The sequence below is a fragment of the Ambystoma mexicanum genome, chromosome 14, assembly GCF_040938575.1.
Source record: "Ambystoma mexicanum isolate Mex_15411 chromosome 14, UKY_AmexF1_1, whole genome shotgun sequence".
NCBI classification, from domain to species: Eukaryota; Metazoa; Chordata; class Amphibia; order Caudata; family Ambystomatidae; genus Ambystoma; species Ambystoma mexicanum.
Genome location: NC_090940.1, coordinates 569,987,258 through 570,007,292, shown reverse-complemented (window position 1 = coordinate 570,007,292; position 20,035 = coordinate 569,987,258). Strand labels below are relative to the sequence as shown.

The 20,035-nt window shown below is 52.4% G+C and overlaps 1 long non-coding RNA gene across 1 annotated transcript in view; it reads left to right on the top strand.

Moving 5' to 3' along the window:
* The first annotated feature begins 324 nt into the window (after positions 1-324).
* LOC138527347 (uncharacterized) overlaps positions 325-20,035 on the top strand; it is a 112,138-nt gene continuing 92,427 nt past the window's right edge. Inside the window, exons 1-2 of the long non-coding RNA XR_011283904.1 lie at positions 325-411; positions 2,265-2,485. This is a non-coding gene — a long non-coding RNA (uncharacterized lncRNA). The remainder of the gene's footprint in view (positions 412-2,264; positions 2,486-20,035) is intronic.

The window sequence follows — 20,035 nt, the reverse complement described above, 5'->3', positions numbered from 1 at the left end:
CGCGCTAATCCGCTCGGGCCTGTTGCTCTGAAGCCAGTCCCCGGGGTGGCTCCTGAGAGTGCCTGCGTTTGTGTAGCCCTGCCTCGCTTTGATTCTCTCTCAAAGGCCTGAGCCTGGGGACCTGACCCCCATGGTCCTTCTCAGCCTGTGCATTTTGTAGAAAAAAAGGTTTCAACATAATGCCGCTGCTTGCCCCGCGTCAGATTAAAATTCAGAAGGCAGTCCTCCAGGGAGAGGCAAGGCCAGTGCAGCCGCCCGCGACAACATGTAAACTCCCTCAATATCATCCTTCATGACAGGCAGGTAATTGGACGGGCTCAGGGGGAGAGGCCATCGGAGCAGAGGGAGCCAATGTCCCCGTTTGCAGCAGAAGCAGCATATTGCTTCGTTTTCCACTGGTTTTGTTATTAGGTGATGTTCCTTGATCACCGGAGGTGGACTGTGGTTCGGGGAAAGTGATAGTTGAGCGATGGCGCCCAAACCCCCCACTTCCCCCGCCTCCCTAGTCAAAGCCAAGGGGATGTGGGGGGCGGGGTGCCAGTTCTTTTTAAACTTCCAGATCCCTATTGTTTTTACATGCGTTCCTGCTCCTGCGCTGGAAAGCCCGGCGCAGGCGCAAGAGCGGGGTGCATTTAATTTCAATTAGGAGCCTGCCGCGCCTTCTTCCATCCACCACAACAGCTCGGGGAAGCCCTTGAAAGACTCCCCCGAGATGGCGTGGCAGAGGGCTAATGGTGCCCCGGGCAGTCGCCCGGACGGCCCTGGCCAGAGGGGCTGGGGTAGACACAGTCTTCCTGGATAAAGCAGAACAGATAGTATGCTGGGAAGTTGAGAGTGCTGGTGAGCAAGGGTGGGGTTTCAATTTAAAGCAATATCTGTATTTTTACGTTGAATGGGGGTTGGTAGGGAAATAGGGGTGGGGGGCCTAGGGTCCATAAACGTCCCCAGTGGACACAGCCCACTCACTTCTCTCTCTTAATCACAGTATTATCACGTGATCCATGTGCTTTCAGCTCCGACTTCTTGTCCTCTTGAGGCACTTGATGTCACGTTTCTGGGGTATCTGCGCCGTTGAGTCTATGGGGCTCTTAATTTCGGCCAACTTGGTGTGGTCTTCCTGTTTCCACCATTTTGAAGGAAATAGATCTTGGACTCTGGAAAGGTGTCTCAGCTTGCTGCTGCACATATTTTCACTAGGTTTCAAAGGTTACAGTGCATCGCAGCTAGGGTTACCGCTCCTCTAGAAATGTGGGTGGCCTTATTGTTATGACTGTCAAAGTGGCTGTCCTCCTACACCAAGATGGCGGACGAAAGGGCCTTTTTCCAGCAATGCTAAGATAGCAGGTTGGCTTTGTCTCCTAACCAGATAAACCTTGAATTGAGCAGGCAGAGGGGGGCAGAGGTGGGAAGTAATTATGCATGGTGCAGAATGGGCAAATGTCCCCCACCCCATGCTGCGGTTGGGTTTGTGTTTCAGATAAGTGCACACTACTTGTCATAGTGGTAGGAAGACACAAGATTTTATGGATTTGTGGCAGTATGGGGCAAGAAATATGGGAGATAGGGCCTCATTATAAGTTTGCCGGTCTGGAAACTACGGTACCAGTAAGTGCTGGTACCGTAGGTCGGACCTGGTGGGGAGAAACGCACACGCGAGCACAGCATGTCAGATGCTCCGGCACCGTTATAAACGGTGCCGGTGCATCCGACCTCCCCATTCCCATTCAGCGCCATGGGGCCGAATGGGAATGGGGAGCATCTTTTTTCCAGCGCCCGCAAATGGGCAGTTACTGGGTCCAGCAGGGCCGTAATGACCCGGTAATTGCCCATTCGCAGGCACTGGAAAATTTCAGAAGTTTGGCGGCAGCCTGCTGGTTTTACCGGCAAGGCTTCTGCCAAACCTTTAATGAGGGCCATAGTCACTATTTCACAGGTCATTTTTCAGCTACCTCTTTTACACTCCCCTTCCTCTCTGCCCCCTTTTCTGTTGGTCGCTTGTCACCCCTCCCAATCATTTCATGGTGGACAGCCTCGTTATCCCAGTTTTTTTCAATCGTGATGTGAACATTTTAATGTGGAAACATATCTGTTGTAAAGTGACCCGTACAGGTAGTCACAGCACGCCACACCACAAATGTGCCTGCCTCCATTTCACAGTGGCAAACAAACAACACAGCACCACAGACACCCAATCCACATCTGCAGAGTCAGCTATATATGGATCAAAGTATCGTATTATGTTTGTTACTTCTCGTTTTTGCCAGCATTCCATATGGACTAGATGGAGGAGGATTTCCTTATTATATTTTGCAAGGTGTCCCTCCAACATGGCTGCCGAAGTGCCATGCACCGTTCTGGTTCCTTCTGTGGGGGCATGCCAGATGCAAAACGTTGCTCCTACGGCATCACAGCATGGTGAACCGAAAGTACGTGAGCAATGGGGGCGTGAGCAGTGACGCGTTGCTGACTTCCAGCAAAGAAAGTCGTGAGTTTGAATCTAATTCTTGCTGCTCTAGTTTCCCTTTTGTTTCTATCTACAATCTTCACTCTTCGCTCCTACGATCTTCCGTTTGTCTCAGAGCTCGCCCCTTCTTGCCTATCGTAAGACTGCTATGATCCCGCTCTCCCAGCCAGCGGAGCTGAGTTCATGGTAAGGCCTCCTTGAGCTCATTTACCGCAGCAACAAGTATACGTTAGCTGCAGTCTATCGATAACCATCTGCCTCCTATTACAGCTCTCCGTTAGCATAACACTATGTGTGGTAGCTCCTCACCAGCTGGAAGTCCACTTCAGATATTATTGAAAGAGAACGTCCATCTCACGATCAACACAATGGGTTTTCTTCCCATTAGAGGGTTTCTCTGAAGTTCCGGCCTCCCTGAAACACTTGTGTATAAGCACCATACAAATGTCCAATACAAATGATATAAGTGGTCTGTACTGTACAAAGCTTTCAAAAATGTAATGATAGATAAAAATATAAAATTATATTCGTATACACCGCCTCATGACAGATTCCTTCAGTTTCTAAGGGTTGTAATTATAAGTTTGATTGTTACTCAATCTAATGGGTTAATTTGGATGAAGAGGTGAATAAACCCAGAGAGATTCGAACTTGAAAAGAGCTCCTGAGGTCAGAGCTGTGGTCGGCACTTAACTCACTGTGCTATCCAACCAGACATTAAAGTATAAGGAGCCATCACTACATGTGATACTCAAAACATCTCAGGGAGCCAATTGAAGATGAAATTGGGAGAAGGGTTATGATATGATATGATATGATATATGATATGATCGTTTATTTATATAGCGCCTATACACAATGTGTTTCAAAGCTCTTCAAGGCAACGGAGGGAACAAGGGAAAATACAATGACATTCATACAGGCCATGAACAATAAGGATGTGAAATTAACTATGGTACTCGGCCTGACGACATTTCAGATAGTGCAAGAGTTAAGACATAGATAAGGAATGGAGGGGGAGAGTGGGAAGGAAATGGAAACAGAAAGGTGACTACCTTACTAGGCCTGACGAAATTTATGGAGAGCAAGAGAAAAATAAAAGGTGAGGGAGAGGGGTGCAGAAAGGGAGGGGAGGAACAAAACAAGCGACTATCGTACTAGGCCTGACAATGTTTCAAATAGTGCTAGAGGGAGGGGGGAGGATGTAAGTAAGGGGATGGGGGAGTGACAGACGAGGTTGCTATCATACTAGGTCCAAGGACAATTCTGATAGAGTAAGTGCATAGAAGAAAGTAAGGGGCGGAGGGGAGGAGATAGGAAAAGGGAGAGGGGAGGCGAGGAGAGAAAAGAGAGTAAGCTGTCAAAAAAAGTGGAAAAGAAGGAGTAGAGAGCGAATACAATTGCACAAGTCATTAGTGGCACATAATGTTGCAAGCCAGGATACAAAATAAAGATGGGAACAGCATGATTCAGGGCCACCATGAGTACAAGATGCAAAGGAAGTCCAGCATGAGAGTTGAGAAAGGGCGACGCACCATGAATCAAATAAGATGTCTTAGCTCTTGCAATGGCACAAGCAGTGACAATCAAAACAGCCTTCAGAGCTACCAGGGTAGGAGACGTACACGGACATAAGCATCAAAACTAACATCAAGGTCATTGTATATGTATATGAAATGCATAGGAGATGTCAATAGCGTGCATGTGCAAACTCTACAAATCGTATACGCCTTCTAAAAATATAGAAACATCAAAGTCAAACTTCACTTTAATGTGAGTTTTCTTATGTAAAGGAGTCATATAGGACATTCGCCTTACAGAAAACACTCTTTTGTTACTTATATGCCATACACTCTCATGCCAGACACTTACCAAATACTCACACGCCTTCCAGCGCTGACTCTTATGCCACACACTCGTGATACAGGTAAACTACAATTAGGATAATCTGAATCAGAGCGTGCGCTAGGACTCTGATTTCTTTAGTATGAAAGAGGTTAAATGCCGGTAAACTGCAGTGCTGGTTAGTATAGGTCCTACCCTTGCACTCATACTACATACACTCATTCAACATACTTTTTTTTTTTTTAATCTTTATTGTGCAAATTGGTTAATTAAAACCTTATACACACTTATTAATTCCATATCAACCATAAACAGCATATAAAAACATGACACACAATTACATAAATTGCATAAAAGGAATTACATAGAATAACATAAAATCTTCCTCCAAATGTAATACGCTGAACCAATATACACTTGAGATTTTGCCCAGGATTGATCCTTAGTTGGCATTTCCAAATTGTATACCAGGTAAGAACATCCCTTAATGTATAGCCCACCAAGTTTATTGCACTATGTGGGTTTATGTCTCACCGTTTCTACCTCGACACCACAATATTGACATTTCCTTAATTCGTATGGAACCAATCTCCAACCCTCAGTATACTCTTTACAGGGATGAATATTAAAACGTAAAACATCAGAAATCTCTTAAAACCAGCTTTTCCATGTCTTAACAGATAATCACATGGCTTACCAAGCCTAAATCCTTGTTTAATATAGGAGGTATATCTTATTTTGGTGATCAAGTACTCCAAGCAATTGATCATATCCCATTTGGTAGCTTTCCTTTTCATTATATTATTGAAACAAAGGTCTACATTATTAAAAGCAATATTATTTAAGTTAATATCCAATAAAGAGGAATTCACAGTCTTCTGTAAAGAGCTCACAAAGCATTTGTATGACCAGCGTGAATAGCATTAGCTATAATGCCAAAAAGGCTCACCGATTGAGATGGACGCATAACACTGTTATAATGTTTGACGTAGCGTATTTTCCTCAATGTGGACAGTGAAACAATTCCTAGTTAACATCTAATTGCTTCTATCGGGATGGCTCCAGGGAGTCTAAGAACAGTGTGACTCTGCGGGGGGGGGGGGCCGTCCTGTCCACGAGGGTCAGACCAGGTGGGGGAACGTCACCTGCCCGCAGAGTTTCACAGAAGCACCGGCACTGTTGTTAAGAGAGCGAGTGCATTGATGGCCTCCATTCCGAATGGGAATGGGGGATTTACAATTAACTGGCGCCTGACTTCCCAGAACACCAGGTTTGTAATCCCCGGTGTTACCGGCAAACCGGCTACAGGTAAATATTGAAAGTTCAGCATCAACCGGCCGGTAGCACCGGCAAGGTTACGAACGGACCTGTAATGAGGACCTATGTCTAAATATTTCAATGAAGCCCTCAATGGAATAGGCTCCTTTGAAACCCTCCTATTAATACCACTATATGGATGCAAGATGGGGGCACCCCGCGGTTTCACTCTGAGCCGCGGTTGTGCCCCCACTCGCATCAATCATCTGTAGTTTGCATATAAGTGAGTCCGTCTCTTCGGAACACCAATAGGACCCCGTGGCCCCAGCATGTACGGCTAAAATCCATCATGAGTCCCGACTGGGACTCCTTCGTATAAAAGCCTCAGGAACATACTTAGAACAGTGTGACCCTGTGAATTGCAATACAGGTAAAATACAGTACCTTCCGTACTAATCCTGCTGTACAATTGGCGTGGGGTATCGCTATGACAATGCCATGGCGACTGAGCACCCACACCAATATGGCCGACTCCCAGGCGGTCCTGCGCGCATGTGCGAGGTTGCCGGGACTACACTGAATGCTACCCGCATTCAGGCTGCAGACTCTATAGCAGCCGGCACGCATTGTGGAGCCTCTGTAAACAGGTGAGCATTGTTACTCTGCTAAACTATCGATCGGCCCATTCGTTCTACCTCTGATCTGCTTCATGATTACTCAAGATGAATTACACACAAGAATAATATATACATAATCTTCTTTTAGGGTTTCCCCTGCCGCACTCTACCGCTTCCCAGTCTCCCGTGATTTTCATTTGAAGATTGGGTGAGTGCTTGGATCTAGTTCATATTGGACTTTTCTACTGTGAGCATTTGGCTCGTTGTAATTGAGATTACTGACTTAAATTACTTTACTGTTTCCTTATTGATAGGTCTGAATCTGGACCACTGCTTTCCTCCGCGAGAGGTTAGGGCCAGTTACCGCCCTTTGACAATTCAGCCTCATTAGTTAGCCCATTGAACTAATTAGATTAAAATATCTGTTACTTTTGATTTTACCACAGGAAAAGATTTAAAGAATAGACCCACTGCTAAAATACCCTAGAACACAGGAACAGTGAAGCCCCACCCTGAAGATGGATCTACGAGATCCGAAACGTGTTGGTTATTTGCAATATCTATAAAAGGGCTTCCCTGGAGGGAGCGCTATTTCGTAAAAAAAACTCCCACAAAGTCTCCCGAATAGGGAACTGATATGTACATGAAAAAATTGTATTTGATGATTAATACGACACACTGTAATAATTGCTTGACTTTAAGAAGTTCTATGTCATGTCCCAGAATGTGTGTATCATACTGTTTGTGTTTTTTATAACCTTGTTTTTTATAACCTTGTTTTGAAACCTTACTTTGAAGAAATGGTGACAGGTCAATTAAAATGAACCTTATCCCTAAAAAGTTTGTGCAAATGTTGTTTGACATTTCTGGTCAATTGAATCCAAAGTTTCATTTGAAGTTACCGCTGAAATGTTTACTGAATAATGACCATAAAACTTTCTGAAATAACCTGCATTAACGCAAGCTCTTGGCAACAAAGAATCAGTTAATGTTGTGTGAATTTAACAATTGAACTTAGGTTCTTTAGGAGTGCATCTGGGCTTACTGCTTAGCAATACGCAGTTCAGGTGCCCTCAATGGAATAACCACCCCTTGCTGTGTAATTTCTTCTAACAACATTGCAACGGTTAACCATCCACCAGGATAATATGTTGTCATACAATAAAAGAGTCATTCAACATACACATACGCTTTACGTCATACTCTGCACAAAAATAAACCACCGACAATAAATATAAAAAAGAAGTTTTAAATAAAGAGTTAGGATGAATGTAACTAAAAGTAAAGTCTTCAAAGAGTGGAAATAACAACATACAGGTACAAGCACTCACTGTGCACCACTACAAATTTAACCTTGAAACTTGAAATGTAAACACTCTCTTCTTACTACTACAAATCCAACTTTAACACTCTTCTAATATTAGGCATTTTACATCAATACCATAGTTGAAGTGATTGTTAAGTAGGCCAGGTGTGCATAAAATACACCCAATTATGTCAGGATTGTCCATAATTTCTCCTTGTAGTTTTGGCATTCAGGGACTTATAATGCTGAATCTCTTAATTGTACCTTATAAATCCTACTTGTTGCTTGAAAATCCTGTCCAGATTAAAAGGAGGGATGTTTTCATGTTTGTGTCTGCAAGGTGTAAGTTGTCAGGTGGCAGGGGCTTTCTGCTGGACCCTGTCAGTGCTTTGGTGCCTCTTGTTTTGAGTAAACAAATGGCTGTAGAAGCCAGAGACCCTGGGAGAGCATTGAGTGCAGGGCAAACAGTCAAAGGGAGTGCCATGTATCAGTGAGATGGAGGAAAGTTTAATTACTGTACTGCTGAGAATGTCTGTCACATTCTGTTTTTTTTTGTTTTGTTTTGGCAATAAGCTGGTGATTTAGCATCACCTATATGCAAAAACGAATGCATTGGACTACAGCTAGGGAGAGGTGGCATATGAGGAGGGACACAATGCTTATATGTGTTACTTGGTTATTTACACACCCATTGACTGCCCATGGCCATGCTAATCCCTACGGCCATGCCCACCCACTTCTTGCCCCTCTCACCCAAAACACACCTTCCTGGGTTCTCTTTGAACTAACTTTATGAAGTCTTAAAATCAAACTTTTCTGCCTGCCAGAGTTTTGTCAAAGCAGTCTGTTCTATATTCATACCTGTGCTTCACACAATGCTTCACACATTTCTACCAAATATGATATATGATATGATTGGTTATTTATAACACGCTTAATACCCAGAGGTTCTAAGCACGGAACCTGTGTTGCTTTGTGTCGTCTTGCTTCCAAAGTGAGCACGTTGCCCCTGAGCTATCCTCCAGAGACAGTATTTTATATACAAAGGTTTAATTATTATGATTGTATTGAAAGTATTTACAATGTCATGTAGGTTTGCATTATTTTAATACCAACTGTAATAAACAAACATGTTTTGTGTTAACCGTAATAAACAAACATGTTTAGGGCCAACTGAAAAAAATCAACATGTTGATAGGCAGTTTAAACAGTATTCATGAACATGTTATGTAAGGTGCCATGGTCGTATATGGTTTTGTTTCTCTTGTTGCCACTCAGGTGGACAATGCAACATCAACTTGTTATTGAGTTCCAATGGCAATCTTGAACCAGTATTCCAATGATCTGTATATATATATATATATATATATATATATTACATGGCCACGGTAGTGGCCATGTAGTTATGGTTAAGTTAGTGTTTCCATAGGAAGAGCACTTTTTGGGCGGCTTATAACTTCGCTCTCCCTGGACGAATCCTCACCAAACTTTGCAAAGTTTGGTGAGGATTCGTCCAGGGCGGGCAAAGTTATAGGGGGGGTCCCAAAACTTTTATTTTTCCCATAGACTGAATGGGAAAAATGTTTTGCTCGCGTCTACAGCCCAAACCGCTGGATGGATTTTCACCAAATTCGGACCAGGAGCAGTGGCTTGGTCCCAAAAGCGTGCTTTTGCAAATTTGGTGAAAATACGTCCAGTAGTTTTTTAAAAAATGACCAAAAGGTAGGTAAAAAAAAATTTGTGATATCTGTGTCCGCTTCGCGGACACACTTCCCTGTTTGGTCCGCGGAGAGTGTCCTGATTGGTCCATTGACTTGCGTGATGTCCGCGGACATGCAACGTGTTCGCTGATTGGACGGCGTGGAGCGTGAAGTGCGTCAGATTTTCAGTAGCGCCCGCCATCTTGGATTCGCGGACGTCTGCGGACACTTGAAACTTGGTTCAAAATTTTTATTTAGTAGAGTGTGTTGGTGTGTAGGAGTGTTTGGGGGGGTGGGAGTGTATGGGATAGGATGAAAGTTGTGTTTTTTTATGTGTTAGACGTTCTTTTTGTGTTCGATTTGTCTGCGGACATCACGGTTTTCTGAAATGTTCTAAATAAACTGAATGGGGGTGTTCTGAGGACGCAATATGTGTCCGTTTTGTTCGCAAGCAAGCTGAAACTGTTCTAAGAATACTCGCGTTGTCCTGAAATGTTCGCAAATAAACAAAATGTGGGTATCCTGAGGACGCTGTCCGTATTGTTCGTTGTCAAGTTGAATGTGTTCTAAGAACACTCGCGGTGTCCTGAAATGTTCGCAAATACACAAAATGGGGTTATTCTGAAGACGTTGTCGAACACTCGCTGTGTCCTGAAATGTTCCAAATATGAATGGGGGGTTGTGGCTGGCAAGTTGAATGTGTTCAAAGAACACTCACAGTGTCCTGAAATGTTCGCAAATAAACAAGATGGTGGTGTTCTGAAGATGCTTCTAAGAACACTCACAGTGTCCTGAAATGTTCGCAAATAAACAAAATGGGGGTGTCCTGAGGACGCTGTCCGTATTGTTCTCTGTCAAGTTGAATGTGTTCTAAGAACACTCGCGGTGTCCTGAAATGTTCGCAAATACACAAAATGGGTGTGTTCTGAAGACGTCGTCGAACACTCGTTGTGTCCTGAAATGTTCGCAAATATGAATGGGTGGTTGTGGCTGGCAAGTTGAATGTGTTCTAAGAACACTCGCGGTGTCCTGAAATGTTCGCAAATATAAATAGGGGTTGTGGCTGGCATGTTGAATGTGTTCTAAGAACACTTGCGGTGTATTGAAATGTTCGCAAATAAACAAAATGGGGGTGTCCTGAGGACGCTGTCCGTATTGTTCTCTGTCAAGTTGAATGTGTTCTAAGAACTCTTGCGTTGTTCTGAAATGTTCGTAGGGGGTGTCCTGAAGATGCTGTTCGTATTGTTCGATGGCAAGTTGAATGTGTTCTTAGAACACTCGCGTTGTCCTGAAATGTTCGCAAATAAAACGAAATGGGGCTGTTCTGAGGACACTGTCCGTATTGTTCGTTGTCAAGTTGAAAATATTCTAAGAACACTCATAATGTCCGCGGACATTAAAAGTTTCCATAGGCCATATTTGAAATGTTTGACTCTATGGATGTGATATGCTGCGGTGGTTGTGGCCAGGGCATAGAGTCTTGGGTGCATGGCCATGCACCCAAAACTCTATGCCCTGGCCACAACCACCGCAGCATATCACATTGATATTTGCTTATAACTTTGGGTGAAAAACAAATGTATAAGGAACAAAGGTATTAGATACTGTGGATGTGATATGCTGCGATGGTTCTCCTTATTATTGTATACTTACTGTTTGGTCTAGTAACCGGAGTACATGTATTTCTTGTTAATTTCTGTGATAAAAGAAAATAGCATGTTAGCATGTTAGTATTAGTATTTTGTAATGACTTATTACATTGTATAATCAACATACTTTTTTTTTTTTTGGACACATATTTAGTAGATTACAAATCAGAGAACTGTGCAATTTGCTGAGTTTCTGTGTTTGTTGCTAAAATCATTGGGTCTGTGGGAGAAAAAAAATCCATGTTGGAGTAAAAAAAAACCTTTTTCTGTTATACTACAGTTTATTTGTTTGTTTGTTTTCAGTGTTCACTTGTTTCTGGCTAATGCTTTATACTTTGGCTTGTTGCATTTTTTTGGAGCAGTAACATATTATTTATTTGTTTGGATATTATAAAATTTTGGAGCAGTTAGATACCAATTGGCGTATTCTAACTGTCTATTTTTTTTATATATTTTAGTGGTATTGATTTATCTATTTGGATATTGTTAAATTTTGGGACAGTTAGATACCAATTGGCGTATTCTAACTGGGTATTTTTTGGTCTAATTTAGTGGTATGCATTTATCTGATTAGTTGTTGTAGAATCTTTGAGCAGTTAGCTTTTGGAGTATTCTAACAGTTTATATTTTTTTAACACCAGTTTACTTAGGGTTTAAATACAGTTTAGTTATCAAATTTTGGTTTTAAGAACATCAAATAAGCGTTTGTAAGATTTGCTAGTAATCTCTGCTTTAGAGTAATGGTACTATCATTACATTCCAACCATCCACATTTCTTTTTTATATATGCAGTGTAGTGCCCTGAATTGGTTGTGGCTCCTGCAAGGTAGATTGTACCTATTGTTGTGAAGGTTTTCTTACCAAGTGATATTTGACCATGTGTGAATCCAGTCAGCTTGCAGTTGTTTTTGGTCCCATCTGCATTGTAACGTAGAAGCATTAGTATTATGTATTTACTATGTGTTTGTATTACTAATCTGGAGCGATTATCTGAATTGCAGGTAGAGCATAATCTACCATGGTTTGCATTTTGTACAAGTCGCTGAAATGGAATGGATTCACAATTTGGTATTGATATATATATGAAGCGTTCATTGGGGATGTCTTTGTGTGTCACATTGTTGCAGAGAGTGCATGTATGTTTCCACATGTATGAAATCTGGAACATTTATAGGTATGTTTTTGTTTTCCAGTAGTTGTAGTAAGTACATTAGAAATTCTTGTGGATCTTCCTGTGAGTTTATTGTGAATTTCACCATTCCAGCACAGTAGTCCAATTGTTGTCTTATTCCATAAACACTATGAGGGTAATTCATAGAATTTCGCAGAAAAGTGTCGCAAGCGGCTGGCGCAGAGTGTCCGCGTGCGATTGTCTGCGCCAGGCACGTGCGCCAAAACCGATTTCCGCGCACAGCGCATTCATGGATTGTAGGCTCCCAAACCAGCCGTGGCGCAGAGATTCGCAGCGACCCTGCAGCAGCGCCAGTAACGCCCCGAAGAACGCCCTTGCGTAAGGAAAAGCCATCAAAATCGCTAAATCATCGCAAAGGGCTGCGCTAACCCTGGACCAGTTCACCGGGCTGGCAAACAGCAAACGCCAAGCGGGGAACGTGTATTTCAGAGGTGCGCGGGAAGTTCCACACGCGATAGTCCCAGTGCGAGCAGGGTACGTGTATTTCAGGGGTGCGCGGGAAGTTCCACACGCGATAGTCCCAGTGCGAGCAGGGTACGTGTATTTCAGGGGTGCGCGGGAAGTTCCACACGCGATAGTCCCAGTGCGAGCAGGGTACGTGTATTTCAGGGGTGCGCAGGAAGTTCCACACGCGATTGGGCCAGTGCGAACAAGGTATGTGAGTTTCAGGGGTGCGCGGGAAGTTCCACACGCGATTTCAGCAGGGTACGTGTATTTCAGGGGTTCGCGTGAAGTTTCTCACGCGATCGGGCCTGGGGGAGCGTGCTACGTGTATTTCAGGGGTTCGCGTGAACTTTCTCACGCGATCGGGCCTGGGGGAGCGGGCTACGTGTATTTCAGGGGTTAGCGTGAACTTTCTCACGCGATCGGGCCTGGGGGAGCGTGCTACGTGTATTACAGGGGTTCGCGTGAAGTTGCACACGCGATTGTCCCAGTGCGAGCAGGGTACGTGTATTTCAGGGGTGCGCGGGAAGTTCCACACGCGATACCAGCAGGGAATGTGTATTTCAGGGGGAGTACTACACGTGAATTGGCCGTGTGGGTCCTCCCAGGTGTAGGCTCCACAACCTCCACGGCCCCTGCAGGCAGCCCACACCACGGGGGACTACCCTGCACCCCTGCTCATGTCCCGCAGGCAGCCCATTCACCATGGGCATGCCCCCCAGCCAACCCACATGTCACCTTGCACTACTGATCAACAATGCATGTCTCCCACTACCCCCACCCCCCAGCAGTGCAGGGGCAGCCTCCAGCAGGCCCCCACTCATGTCTACCACCACCCCCACCCCCCAGCCACCAGGGGCAGCCTCCAGCAGGCCCCCACTCATGTGTCCCACCACCCCCACCCCCCAGCCACAGGGGCAGCCTCCAGCAGGCCCCCACTCATGTCCCCCTGCACCCCCACCCCCCAGCATCCAGGGTCACCCTCCACCAGGCCCCCACTCATGTCTCCCACCACCCCCACCCCCCGGCAGTGCAGGGCCACCCTCCACCAGGCCCCCACTCATGTCTCCCACCACCCCCACCCCCCAGCAGTGCAGGGGCAGCCTCCACCAGGCCCCCACTCATGTCTCCCACCACCCCCACCCCCCAGCCACCAGGGGCAGCCTCCAGCAGGCCCCCACTCATGTCTCCCACCACCCCCACCCCCCTGCCACCATGGCCAGCCCCCACCAGGCTCCCACTCATGTCTCCCACCACCCCCACCCCCCAGCCACCAGGGGCAGCCTCCAGCAGGCCCCCACTCATGTCTCCCACCACCCCCACCCCCCAGCAGTGCAGGGGCAGCCTCCACCAGGCCCCCACTCATGTCTCCCACCACCCCCACCCCCCAGCATCCAGGGTCACCCTCCACCAGGCCCCCACTCATGTCCCCCTGCACCCCCACCCCCCAGCATCCAGGGTCACCCTCCACCAGGCCCCCACTCATGTCTCCCACCACCCCCAGCAGTGCAGGGGCAGCCTCCAGCAGGCCCCCACTCATGTGTCCCACCACCCCCACCCCCCGGCAGTGCAGGGTCACCCTACACCAGGCCCCCACTCATATCTCCCACCACCACCACCCCCACCCCCCCAGCAGTGCAGGGTCACCCTCCACCAGGCCCCCACTCATGTCCCCCTGCACCCCCACCCCCCAGCATCCAGGGTCACCCTCCACCAGGCCCCCACTCATGTCCCCCTGCACCCCCAGCATCCAGGGTCACCCTCCACCAGGCCCCCACTCATGTCTCCCACCACCCCCACCCCCCGGCAGTGCAGGGTCACCCTCCACCAGGCCCCCACTCATGTCTCCCACCACCCCCACCCCCCGGCAGTGCAGGGTCACCCTCCACCAGGCCCCCACTCATGTCCCCCTGCACCCCCACCCCCCAGCATCCAGGGTCACCCTCCACCAGGCCCCCACTCATGTCTCCCACCACCCCCACCCCCCGGCAGTGCAGGGTCACCCTCCACCAGGCCCCCACTCATGTCTCCCACCACCCCCACCCCCCAGCAGTGCAGGGGCAGCCTCCACCAGGCCCCCACTCATGTCTCCCACCACCCCCACCCCCCACCCACCAGGGGCAGCCTCCAGCAGGCCCCCACTCATGTCTCCCACCACCCCCACCCCCCTGCCACCATGGCCAGCCCCCACCAGGCCCCCACTCATGTCTCCCACCACCCCCACCCCCCAGCCACCAGGGGCAGCCTCCAGCAGGCCCCCACTCATGTGTCCCACCACCCCCACCCCCCAGCCACCAGGGGCAGCCTCCAGCAGGCCCCCACTCATGTGTCCCACCACCCCCACCCCCCAGCCACCAGGGGCAGCCTCCAGCAGGCCCCCACTCATGTCTCCCACCACCCCCACCCCCCAGCAGTGCAGGGGCAGCCTCCACCAGGCCCCCACTCATGTCTCCCACCACCCCCACCCCCCAGCATCCAGGGTCACCCTCCACCAGGCCCCCACTCATGTCCCCCTGCACCCCCACCCCCCAGCATCCAGGGTCACCCTCCACCTGGCCCCCACTCATGTCTCCCACCACCCCCACCCCCAGCAGTGCAGGGGCAGCCTCCACCAGGCCCCCACTCATGTCCCCCTGCACCCCCTGCACCCCCACCCCCCAGCATCCAGGGTCACCCTCCACCAGGCCCCCACTCATGTCTCCCACCACCCCCACCCCCCAGCAGTGCAGAGGCAGCCTCCACCAGGCCCCCACTCATGTCCCCCTGCACCCCCACCCCCCAGCATCCAGGGTCACCCTCCACCAGGCCCCCACTCATGTCCCCCTGCACCCCCACCCCCCAGCATCCAGGGTCTCCCTCCACCAGGCCCCCACTCATGTCTCCCACCACCCCCACCCCCCAGCAGTGCAGGGGCAGCCTCCAGCAGGCCCCCACTCATGTCTACCACCACCCCCACCCCCCAGCCACCAGGGGCAGCCTCCAGCAGGCCCCCACTCATGTGTCCCACCACCCCCACCCCCCGGCAGTGCAGGGTCACCCTCCACCAGGCCCCCACTCATGTCCCCCTGCACCCCCACCCCCCAGCATCCAGGGTCACCCTCCACCAGGCCCCCACTCATGTCTCCCGCCACCCCCACCCCCCGGCAGTGCAGGGTCACCCTCCACCAGGCCCCCACTCATGTCTCCCACCACCCCCACCCCCCAGCAGTGCAGGGGCAGCCTCCACCAGGCCCCCACTCATGTCTCCCACCACCCCCACCCACCAGGGGCAGCCTCCAGCAGGCCCCCACTCATGTCTCCCACCACCCCCACCCCCCAGCCACCAGGGGCAGCCTCCAGCAGGCCCCCATTCATGTCTCCCACCACCCCCACCCCCCAGCAGTGCAGGGTCACCCTCCACCAGGCCCCCACTCATGTCTCCCACCACCCCCACCCCCCTGCCACCATGGCCAGCCCCCACCAGGCCCCCACTCATGTCTCCCACCACCCCCACCCCCCCAGCCACCAGGGGCAGCCTCCAGCAGGCCCCCACTCATGTCTCCCACCACCCCCACCCCCCAGCAGTGCAGGGGCAGCCTCCACCAGGCCCCCACTCATGTCTCCCACCACCCCCAACCCCCAGCATCCAGGGTCACCCTCCACCAGGCCCCCACTCATGTCCCCCTGCACCCCCACCCCCCAGCATCCAGGGTCACCCTCCACCAGGCCCCCACTCAAGTCTCCCACCACCCCCACCCCACAGCAGTGCAGGGGCAGCCTCCAGCAGGCCCCCACTCATGTGTCCCACCACCCCCACCCCCCGGCAGTGCAGGGTCAACCTCCACCAGGCCCCCACTCATGTCTCCCACCACCCCCACCCCCCGGCAGTGCAGGGTCACCCTCCACCAGGCCCCCACTCATGTCCCCCTGCACCCCCACCCCCCAGCATCCAGGGTCACCCTCCACCAGGCCCCCACTCATGTCTCCCACCACCCCCACCCCCCGGCAGTGCAGGGTCACCCTCCACCAGGCCCCCACTCATGTCTCCCACCACCCCCACCCCCCAGCAGTGCAGGGGCAGCCTCAACCAGGCCCCCACTCATGTCTCCCACCACCCCCACCCCCCAGCCACCAGGGGCAGCCTCCAGCAGGCCCCCACTCATGTCTCCCACCACCCCCACCCCCCTGCCACCATGGCCAGCCCCCACCAGGCCCCCACTCATGTCTCCAACCACCCCCACCCCCCAGCCACCAGGGGCAGCCTCCAGCAGGCCCCCACTCATGTGTCCCACCACCCCCACCCCCCAGCCACCAGGGGCAGCCTCCAGCAGGCCCCCACTCATGTGTCCCACCACCCCCAGCCACCAGGGGCAGCCTCCAGCAGGCCCCCACTCATGTCCCCCTGCACCCCCACCCCCCAGCATCCAGGGTCACCCTCCACCAGGCCCCCACTCATGTCTCCCCCCACCCCCAGCAGTGCAGGGGCAGCCTCCACCAGGCCCCCACTCATGTCCCCCTGCACCCCACCCCCCAGCATCCAGGGTCACCCTCCACCAGGCCCCCACTCATGTCCCCCTGCACCCCCACCCCCCAGCATCCAGGGTCACCCTCCACCAGGCCCCCACTCATGTCTCCCACCACCCCCACCCCCCAGCAGTGCAGGGGCAGCGTCCAGCAGGCCCCCACTCATGTGTCCCACCACCCCCACCCCCCGGCAGTGCAGGGTCACCCTCCACCAGGCCCCCACTCATGTCTCCCACCACCCCCACCCCCCGGCAGTGCAGGGTCACCCTCCACCAGGCCCCCACTCATGTCCCCCTGCACCCCACCCCCCAGCATCCAGGGTCACCCTCCACCAGGCCCCCACTCATGTCTCCCACCACCCCCACCCCCCAGCAGTGCAGAGGCAGCCTCCACCAGGCCCCCACTCATGTCCCCCTGCACCCCCACCCCCCAGCATCCAGGGTCACCCTCCACCAGGCCCCCACTCATGTCCCCCTGCACCCCCACCCCCCAGCATCCAGGGTCTCCCTCCACCAGGCCCCCACTCATGTCTCCCACCACCCCCACCCCCCAGCAGTGCAGGGGCAGCCTCCAGCAGGCCCCCACTCATGTCTACCACCACCCCCACCCCCCAGCCACCAGGGGCAGCCTCCAGCAGGCCCCCACTCATGTGTCCCACCACCCCCACCCCCCGGCAGTGCAGGGTCACCCTCCACCAGGCCCCCACTCATGTCCCCCTGCACCCCCACCCCCCAGCATCCAGGGTCACCCTCCACCAGGCCCCCACTCATGTCTCCCGCCACCCCCACCCCCCGGCAGTGCAGGGTCACCCTCCACCAGGCCCCCACTCATGTCTCCCACCACCCCCACCCCCCAGCAGTGCAGGGGCAGCCTCCACCAGGCCCCCACTCATGTCTCCCACCACCCCCACCCACCAGGGGCAGCCTCCAGCAGGCCCCCACTCATGTCTCCCACCACCCCCACCCCCCAGCCACCAGGGGCAGACTCCAGCAGGCCCCCATTCATGTCTCCCACCACCCCCACCCCCCAGCAGTGCAGGGTCACCCTCCACCAGGCCCCCACTCATGTCTCCCACCACCCCCACCCCCCTGCCACCATGGCCAGCCCCCACCAGGCCCCCACTCATGTCTCCCACCACCCCCACCCCCCCAGCCACCAGGGGCAGCCTCCAGCAGGCCCCCACTCATGTCTCCCACCACCCCCACCCCCCAGCAGTGCAGGGGCAGCCTCCACCAGGCCCCCACTCATGTCTCCCACCAACCCCACCCCCCAGCATCCAGGGTCACCCTCCACCAGGCCCCCACTCATGTCCCCCTGCACCCCCACCCCCCAGCATCCAGGGTCACCCTCCACCAGGCCCCCACTCAAGTCTCCCACCACCCCCACCCCCCAGCAGTGCAGGGGCAGCCTCCAGCAGGCCCCCACTCATGTGTCCCACCACCCCCACCCCCCGGCAGTGCAGGGTCAACCTCCACCAGGCCCCCACTCATGTCTCCCACCACCCCCACCCCCCGGCAGTGCAGGGTCACCCTCCACCAGGCCCCCACTCATGTCCCCCTGCACCCCCACCCCCCAGCATCCAGGGTCACCCTCCACCAGGCCCCCACTCATGTCTCCCACCACCCCCACCCCCTGGCAGTGCAGGGTCACCCTCCACCAGGCCCCCACTCATGTCTCCCACCACCCCCACCCCCCAGCAGTGCAGGGGCAGCCTCAACCAGGCCCCCACTCATGTCTCCCACCACCCCCACCCCCCAGCCACCAGGGGCAGCCTCCAGCAGGCCCCCACTCATGTCTCCCACCACCCCCACCCCCCTGCCACCATGGCCAGCCCCCACCAGGCCCCCACTCATGTCTCCAACCACCCCCACCCCCCAGCCACCAGGGGCAGCCTCCAGCAGGCCCCCACTCATGTGTCCCACCACCCCCACCCCCCAGCCACCAGGGGCAGCCTCCAGCAGGCCCCCACTCATGTGTCCCACCACCCCCAGCCACCAGGGGCAGCCTCCAGCAGGCCCCCACTCATGTCCCCCTGCACCCCCACCCCCCAGCATCCAGGGTCACCCTCCACCAGGCCCCCACTCATGTCTCCCCCCACCCCCAGCAGTGCAGGGGCAGCCTCCACCAGGCCCCCACTCATGTCCCCCTGCACCCCACCCCCCAGCATCCAGGGTCACCCTCCACCAGGCCCCCACTCATGTCCCCCTGCACCCCCACCCCCCAGCATCCAGGGTCACCCTCCACCAGGCCCCCACTCATGTCTCCCACCACCCCCACCCCCCAGCAGTGCAGGGGCAGCGTCCAGCAGGCCCCCACTCATGTGTCCCACCACCCCCACCCCCCGGCAGTGCAGGGTCACCCTCCACCAGGCCCCCACTCATGTCTCCCACCACCCCCACCCCCCGGCAGTGCAGGGTCACCCTCCACCAGGCCCCCACTCATGTCCCCTGCACCCCACCCCCCAGCATCCAGGGTCACCCTCCACCAGGCCCCCACTCATGTCTCCCACCACCCCCACCCCCCCTGCCACAATGTGCAGCCCGCACCAGGTCCTCAAAATCACCAATCATGTGCGTAATGGTCAGCCTCCACAGCCAAAAAGCCCTACCAAGTAACCCATTCACCCACATGGAAATGGAAATCACATGTTACACCCCCAATGTTCATGAAGCTAATGAACCCATGTCCGTCACACACATTTTTTGCAATTGAATGGGAAAACACACAACATGACATGCATGAAACCAATGAGATGAAACCACACAGTGAACAATGGCAACAAAAATGTATTGAAAAAAAATAAGAATGCTAAAGAAAGAAAACTAACTACAATGTAAATGTGAAAAAATAAGCTGCATGTCCGCATAAAAACACAAAACTGGAAATCCAAATCCTAAAAAAATTTGTCCAAAGTGAAATGTAAAAAACTCTCCATGCAACAAAGATCTATGTACAAAAATAACAAGGGTCCATGATCCCAACTGAACTAAGGAAACCTCCTAAAAAACCTACCTAAATATCAACTATATACAAAAAGTGGAGCAGTGTCCGTCGACTC